We start from the raw sequence: 9,621 nt of genomic DNA on the forward strand, positions 1-9,621 counted from the left end.
CACATTAAAATAAACAATCCATCAAACATAACAGACATGGAACATTTCTGGAGCAACATATGGTCAAACCCGGTACAACATAACAGGCATGCACGGTGGATACAAGCAGAAACAGACACATACAAGATGATACCACAAATGCCTGAAGTGACAATTTTGCAACATGAAGTCACCCAAGCAATTAATTCTACTCACAATTGGAAAGCCCCTGGAAATGATAAAATAGCAAATTTCTGCTTAAAGAAGTTCACCGCAACACATTCACATCTAACTAAATTATTTAACAGTTACATTGCAGACCCATACACATTCCCTGATACACTTACACATGGAATAACTTATCTGAAACCTAAAGATCAAGCAGACACAGCGAACCCAGCTAAATATCGCCCCATAACATGCCTACCAACAATATACAAAATATTAACTTCAGTCATTAAACAGAAACTAGTGACACATACAACACAGAACAAAATTATAAATGAAGAACAAAAAGGCTGTTGCAAAGGAGCACGAGGATGTAAAGAGCAACTGATAATAGATGCAGAGGTGACATATCAAGCTAAAACTAAACAAAGGTCGCTACACTACGCATACATTGATTACCAAAAAGCTTTTGATAGTGTACCCCACTCATGGTTACTACAAATGCTGGAAATATATAAAGTAGATCCTAAACTGATACAGTTCCTAAACATAGTAATGAAAAACTGGAAAACTACACTTAATATCCAAACAAATTCAAATAATATCACATCACAGCCAATACAGATTAAGTGTGGAATATACCAAGGAGATTCATTAAGTCCTTTCTGGTTCTGCCTTGCTCTGAACCCACTATCCAACATGCTAAATAATACAAATTATGGTTACAATATTACTGGAACATACCCACACAAAATCACACATTTGCTATACATGGATGATCTAAAACTAATGGCAGCAACAAATCAACAACTAAACCAATTACTAAAGATAACAGAAGTATTTAGCAATGATATAAATATGGCTTTTGGAACAGACAAATGTAAGAAAAATAGCATAGTCAAGGGAAAACACACTAAACAAGAAGATTACATATTGGATAACCACAGCGACTGCATAGAAGCGATGGAAAAAACAGATGCCTATAAATATCTAGGATACAGACAAAAAATAGGAATAGATGATAGAAATATTAAGGAAGAGCTAAAAGAAAAATATAGACAAAGACTAACAAACATACTGAAAACAGAATTGACAGCAAGAAACAAGACAAAAGCTATAAATACCTATGCTATACCAATATTGACCTACTCATTTGGAGTAGTTAAATGGAGTAACACAGACCTAGAAGCACTCAATACACTTACACGATCACAATGCCACAAATATAGAATACATCACATACATTCAGCAACAGAAAGATTCACATTAAGCAGAAAGGAAGGAGGAAGGGGATTTATCGACATAAAAAACCTACATTATGGACAGGTAGACAATTTAAGAAAATTCTTTCTAGAACGAGCAGAAACTAGCAAAATACACAAAGCAATCACCCACATAAATACATCGGCTACACCACTACAATTTCATAACCACCTCTACAACCCTTTAGATCACATAACATCAACAGATAGAAAGAAAGTAAATTGGAAAAAGAAAACACTACATGGCAAGCACCCATATCATCTAACACAGCCACACATCGACCAAGACGCATCCAACACATGGCTAAAAAGAGGCAATATATACAGTGAGACAGAAGGATTCATGATTGCAATACAGGATCAAACAATAAACACCAGATATTACAGCAAGCATATTATTAAAGATCCCAATACCACAACGGATAAATGCAGACTTTGTAAACAACAAATAGAAACAGTAGATCACATCACAAGCGGATGTACAATACTAGCAAATACAGAATACCCCAGAAGACATGACAACGTCGCAAAAATAATACATCAACAGCTTGCCTTACAACATAAACTTTTAAAACAACACGTTCCTACATACAAGTATACACCACAAAATGTACTGGAGAATGATGAATACAAATTATACTGGAACAGAACCATTATAACAGATAAAACAACGCCACATAACAAACCTGACATCATACTCACCAATAAAAAGATGAAATTGACACAACTAATTGAAATATCCATACCCAATACAGCAAATATACAGAAGAAAACAGGAGAAAAAATTGAAAAATACATCCAACTGGCTGAGGAAGTCAAGGACATGTGGCATCAGGATAAAGTTGACATTATACCAATTATACTTTCAACTACAGGAGTCATACCACGCAATATCCACCAGTACATCAATGCAATACAGCTACATCCAAACTTATATATACAACTTCAGAAATCCGTAATTATTGATACATGTTCAATTACCCGAAAGTTCCTAAACGCAATGTAGCATATACCGTACAGTTAAAACAATGTGACGCTTGATCAAGGTCCGCGTCACTTTAATTCCGAACCAGACCTAAGGTCTGAGAAAGGAAAGATAATAATAACAATAACACTCATCAATTAAACAATCAGAGGAAAACGAAATCTTGGGACAGCCACCAGAACAAGCACAAATAGAACACGAAGTGACAGACATGTTAGGTATAGAAGAAAAATTCCAGCTGACATATATAGAATACAAAGACACAAATACAGACATTAGACCATTCTTGCATAGACTACCAAATAACCCTCAAGTCGAAACAACAATAACAACTATCAACACAATCATACACAACAAAATAAATGAAAATGCAACTATGGAAGAGTTACAACTACTGGTTTATATAGGAGCACTCACTACACTAAATATACACACTAGGCAGAGATCAGAACCAACCAACACACAGAAGAAACCCACAAAACCAGCATGGCAACACAGGCTACAGATCAGAATAGAAAAACTAAGAAAAGACATCGGACAGCTAACACGATTTATAAGAAATGAAATATTGGACAAAAAACGAAAGAGGTTAGGTAAAATCTGACAACAAGAAGCGATAGAGCAATTAGATGAAAAGAAGCAGAAATTACAAGCATTGGCCAATGACTTAGAAGATACAAAAAAAAGTGAAAATAGAAGGAAACAAAATCAAACATTCAACACAAACCAAAAGAAATTTTACCAGACAATAGATAACACACACATTAAAATAGACAATCCACCAAACATAACAGACATGGAACACCTCTGGAGCAACATATCGTCAAACCCGGTACAACATAACGGACATGCACGGTGGATACAAGCAGAAACAGACACGTACAAGATGATACCACAAATGCCTGAAGTGATAATCTTGCAACATGAAGTCACCCGAGCAATTAATACTATGCACAATAGGAAAGCCCCTGGAAAATATAAAATAGCAAATTTCTGGCTAAGGAAGTTCACCTCAACACATTCACATCTAACTAAATTATTTAACATTAATGATGGAATGAATGTCTTTGTCTTTAAATATGTCTGCTTGTGTCTGTATATGTGTGTGTGTGCAAGTGTATACCCATCCTTTTTTCCCCCTAAGGTAAGTCTTTCCTCTCCCGGGATTGAAATGACTCCTTACCCCCTCCCTTAAAACCCAATTCCTTTCGTCTTTCCCTCTCCTTCCCTCTTTCCTGATGAGGCAACAGTTTGTTGCGAAAGCTTGAATTTTGTGTGTATGTTTGTGTGTCTATCGACGAGCCAGTGCTTTCGTTTGGTAAGTCACACCATCTTTGTTTTTAGATATAAATTATTTAACAGTTACATTGCCGACCCATACACATTCCCTGATACAATTACACATGGAATAACTTATATGAAACCTAAAGATCAAGCAGACACAACAAAACTAGCTAAATAACGAACCATAACATGCCTACCAAAAATATACAAAATATTCACTTCAGTCATTACACAGAAATTAATGACACATACAACACAGAACAAAATTATAAATGAAGAACAAAAGGGCTGTTGCAAAGGAGCACAAAGATGTAAAGAGCAACTGATAATAGATGCAGAGGTGACATATCAAGCTAAAACTAAACAAAGGTCGCTACACAACGCATACATTGATTACCAAAAAGCTTTTGATAGTGTACGCCACTCATGATTACTACAAATATTGGAAATATACAAAGTAGATCCTAAATTGATACAGTTCCTAAACATAGTAATGAAAAATTGGAAAAACACACTTAATATCCAAACAAATTCAAATAATATCACATCACAGTCAATACAGATTAAGCGTGGAATATACCAAGGAGACTCATTAAGTCCTTTCTGGTTCTGCCTTGCTCTGAACCCACTATCCAACATGCTAAATAATACAAATTATGGATACAATATTACTGGAACATACCTACACAATATCACACATTTGCTATACATGGATGATCTAGAACTACTGGCAGGAACAACTCAACCAATTACTAAAGATAACAGAAGTATTCAGCAATGATACAAATATGGCTTTTGTAACAGACAAATGTAAGAAAATTAGCATAGTCAAGGGAAAACACATTAAACAAGAAGATTACATATTGGAGAACCACAGCGACTGCATAGAAGCGATGGAATAAACAGATGCCTATAAATATCTAGGATACAGACAAAAAATAGGAATAGATAATACAAATATCAAAGAAGAACTAAAAGAAAAATATAGACAAAGACTAACAAAAATACTGAAAACAGAATTGACAGCAAGAAACAAGACAAAAGCTATAAATACTTATGCTATACCAATATTGACCTACTTATTTGGAGTAGTGAAATGCAGTAACACAGACGTAGAAGCACTCAATACACTTACATGATCACAATGCCACAAATATAGAGTACATCACATACATTCAGCAACAGAAAGATTCACATTAAGCAGAAAGGAAGGAGTAAGGGGATTTATCGACATAAAAAACCTACATTATGAACAATATAATAGAGGGAAACATTCCACGTGGGAAAAATATATCTAAAAACAAAGGTGATGTGACTTACCGAACGAAAGCGCTGGCAGGTCGATAGACACACAAACACACACAAACACACATACACAAAAAAAAAAAAAAACAAGCTTTCGCAACAAACTGTTGCCTCATCAGCAAAGAGGGAAGGAGAGGGAAAGACGAAAGGATGTGGGTTTTAAGGGAGAGGGTATGGAGTCATTCCAATCCCGGGAGTGGAAAGACTTACCTCAGGGGGAGAAAAGGACGGGTATACACTCGCACACACACACATGTCCATCCACCCATATACAGACACAAGCAGACATATTTAAAGGCCTTATGTCTCTGTGTATGTGTGGATGGATATGTGTGTGTGTGCAAGTGTATACCTGTCCTTTTTTCCCCCTAAGGTAAGTCTTTCCGCTCCCGGGATTGGAATGACTCCTTACCCTCTCCCTTGAAACCCACATCCTTTCGTCTTTCCCTCTCCTTCCCTCTTTCCTGATGAGGCAACAGTTTGTTGCGAAAGCTTGAATTTTTTGTGTGTGTGTTTGTGTTTGTTTGTGTGTCTATCGACCTGCCAGCGCTTTCGTTCGGTAAGTCACATCACCTTTGTTTTTAGATATACATTATGAACAGGTAGACAATTTAAGAAAATTCTTTATAGAACGAGCAGAAACTAGCAAAATACACAAAGCAATCACTCATATAAGTACATCGGCTACACCACTGCAATTTCATAACCACTTCTACAACCCTTTAGATCACATAACATCAACAGATACGAAGAAAGTAAATTGGAAAAAGAAAACACTACATGGAAAGCACCCGTATCATCTAACACAGCCACACATCGATCAAGACGCATCCAACACATGGCTAAGAAAAGGCAATATATACAGTGAGACGGAAGGATTCATGATTGCAATACAGGATCAAACAATAAACACCAGATATTACAGCAAGCATATTATTAAAGATCCCAATACCACAACAGATAAATGCAGACTTTGCAAACAACAAATAGAAACAGTAGATCAAATCACAAGTGGATGTACAATACTAGCAAATACAGAATACGCCAGAAGACATGACAATGTAGCAAAAATAATACATCAACAACTTGTCATACAACATAAACTAATAAAACAACACGTTCCCACATACAAGTATGTACCACAAAATGTACTGGAGAATGATGAATACAAATTATACTGGAACAGAACCATTATAACAGATAAAACAACACCACATAACAAACCTGACATCATACTCACCAAAAAAAAGAAGAAATTAACACAACTAATCGAAATATCCATACCCAATACAACAAATATACAGAAGAAAACAGGAGAAAAAATTGAAAAATACATCCAACTAGCTGAGGAAGTCAAGGACATGTGGCATCAGGATAAAGTTGACATCATACCAATTATACTATCAACTACAGGAGTCATACCACACAATATCCACCAGTACATCAACGCAATACAGCTACATCCAAACTTATATATACAACTACAGAAATCTGTAATTATTGATAAATGTTCAATTACCCGAAAGTTCCTAAATGCAATGTAACATATACCGTAGAGTTAAAAGGAAGTCACGCTTGATCAAGGTCCGCGTCACTTCCCATTTTTAACCAGACATAACGTCTGAGAAAGAAAAGAATAATGATAATAAAACAAACTTATAGATACTCAGCATGTATTTATAAATTAATTGGTGATGTGAAATAATTAATTCCACATCATTATGATTTACTGTGAACATGAAACTAACTAAATAACTAACTGTTTGTGGTTTAAGACCATGGGTAATAAATGGAAGGTACAAGTCACCATGTCGAATGGGAATATGGTGATCAATACCACCAGACTGTGTCTGCATGGAGAAGTTCTGTACAAACTCATCAAAGAGTTAAATACTAGAGATTACCTTTGAAAAGGACACACACACCCAAGTCAGTCATAGTTATACCTGGAAAATTTGCTAGTGCATTAGAACACTGGCACAGAGCACTTTGAACACTGTGGAAGAATGGTGCAGGAAACAGGATCGAAGGGTCAGTCCCAAGAGGTACCTTTTACAAGAAAGCATATCCAGGAAGCATACTGGAATCTCAAGCTTTTTGACAAAATTGTACTAGTAGATGGGGCAGTGAAGTATGTGGAGATAATCCTGGATGCATAACAATCTTGGATCCCACACATAAGAAATATGTGCACTACTTCTGAAAAAATTACTTAAAAATTAAAAAAAATTAAAATAATTACAAAAAAATTAAAAAGAATATATTTTTTACTTGGCCATTGCTGTCCAAAAGCCCAGATGAGAGAGAAGGATGGGAAATATATGTCCAGTCTATGTTGACTAACACAGACTGGATGCTTCAAATATTCATACAGAAAGTACAAAATAAAAACTTTGTACAAATTTATGGATTCTTCCATAACTTCTTGATAGTAGTTAAGCCTTAAACATAGTGCAAATATCATTAATTAAACAAAAAATTCTAGCATTATTATTACTACAAAATTGTAGCCTGGGTTGTGGCAAAAGATATTTATTTAAGTGGTGACTAGTTCCAAGTGAATCCCATTTTCAAACCACCATGTAAAACAACGACTGTGACAACCACATTATAGCTGTTAATAAAACCATAGAAGATGGATAGCTATCGATATTCTATGGTTTTATTAACAGCTATAATTTGTTTGTCACATTCCTTTTTAACATGGTTGTTTGAAAATGGGCTTCGTCCGAAACTAGTCACCGCTTAAATAAATATCTTTTATCGCAACCCAGGCTAATTTTCTAGTAATATTCAGTAACAGATTGTTGCCCTCTTTTTCCAAGCCACTGGATTTGTGAAAAAATTCCAGGCCTACACTTGGAAAGGGTGTCTCGGCACACATTGGTCAGTTGCACACACCGGCCTGTTTCTGAAGCACAAAAGGTCATAAGGAATTAAAGGTGACATTTAATTAGGTAGTTTAGAAACTTGAGTATTTCCTTGTCTAATTCTCAATCAAAAGTTATAAATCATTGTTTATTTCTAGTGTACAATAGGAATTGTGTCCCATATAAAAATAATTCAGAATTGAATTTTTGATTTTGAAGATTCCTTGGGGATAATTTATTGGGTTAATGTTTTCAAAATATAGTGAATAGCTTCAAAAGTGTGTCTCGGCTTCCAGACACTTCCGTTGAAGGTTGTTTGTGGGTGAATTATTGCGCTAGTACAGAAGAATGTCAACGTTTGGTCATTACCGATTGTACAGCATTTCCATCATAATTTGCATACAAAAATCTCATAATTAAGTATCAGTATGTCAAATAAAACACAAATGTATACTGAGACCTTATAACAATTCTCAAGAACTAATTGCAAATGGAAGAAAGCCTTTGATGAGGAGTTACATGTTAGCAGCGTAAGCAGTTTCGGTGTACATTAGGTCTGTTGAGCAATTCAATGTCGGTGATCACACCAGCTGCATAGACTGTCACGGCCACCGTGGTTCAGTGTGCATGAATGCACAAGTTCAGTAGTCAAGAATTGTGACCCATTCACCAGGACAAGGTTGTACCACAATGGATGAAAAAAATTTGTTTTTAACCCTTTGAGTGCTGCACTGGCATGTATGGCTGGCCGTGTCAAGCCTGCCCTTGGGACCCCTAATCTGTGTACCTGCTCTGGCAGCCACTTCCGCGGACTACTGTGTGTGCCTGAGCTCTCCACTCTGCCGTCCTCACCCTGGCCTGAGTATTTCTGGAACCATGGCGGTCGTGACAGTCTTGCACTTATTGTGATCACTGACATTACAAATACATGTAGGACATCTGGATACTTATTCCATAGCTTTGAATCTGGAGATGAATTGCTTAACAGACCTAATGTACACCGAAACTGCTTACGCTGCTAACATGTAACTCCTCATTAAAGGCTTTCTTCCATTTGCAATTAGTTCTTGAGAATCGTCATAAGGTCTCACCATACATCTGTGTTTACTTGACATACTGACACTCAGTTATCAGATATTTGTACACAACTTAAGATGTATACGCTGTAGAATCTGTAACTACCAAATATTGGCATTCTTCTGTATCAGTACAATAATTTGCCTGCAAACAACCTTCAAGGGCAGTGTCTGGATGCGGAGACAGACTTTTGAAGCTAATCACTATATTTTGAGAGCATTAACTCAATAAATTATCACCAAAGGAAACTTCAAAATCAAAAATTCAATTCTGAATTCTTTTTATAAGGGGCGCAATTGTTATTGTACAGTAGAAATAAACAATGATTTATAACTTTTGTTTAAGAATTAGATAAGGAAATACTCAAGTTTCTAAATTACATAATTAAATGTCACCTTCAATTCCTAATGACCGTTTGCACTTCAGAAACAAGCGAGTGTGTGCAACACACCAACATGTGCCAAGTGCCAAGTGCCAAGTGCCAAGTGTAGGCCCAGAATTTTTTCACAAATCCACTGCTCTGGATAGATAGGACAGCAATCCATTACTGAACATAACTAGAAAATCGTAGCCTTGGTTGCAAGAAAAGATATTTATTTAAATGGTGACTATAGTTCAATTCTTTTATCTTGGCGGCTCGCTCATGCCCGCCCAGACGCGGGAGATGGCTGCGTTGCCAGTTGCACACGCC

The sequence above is a fragment of the Schistocerca serialis genome, chromosome 8, assembly GCF_023864345.2.
Source record: "Schistocerca serialis cubense isolate TAMUIC-IGC-003099 chromosome 8, iqSchSeri2.2, whole genome shotgun sequence".
NCBI lineage: Eukaryota > Metazoa > Arthropoda > Insecta > Orthoptera > Acrididae > Schistocerca > Schistocerca serialis.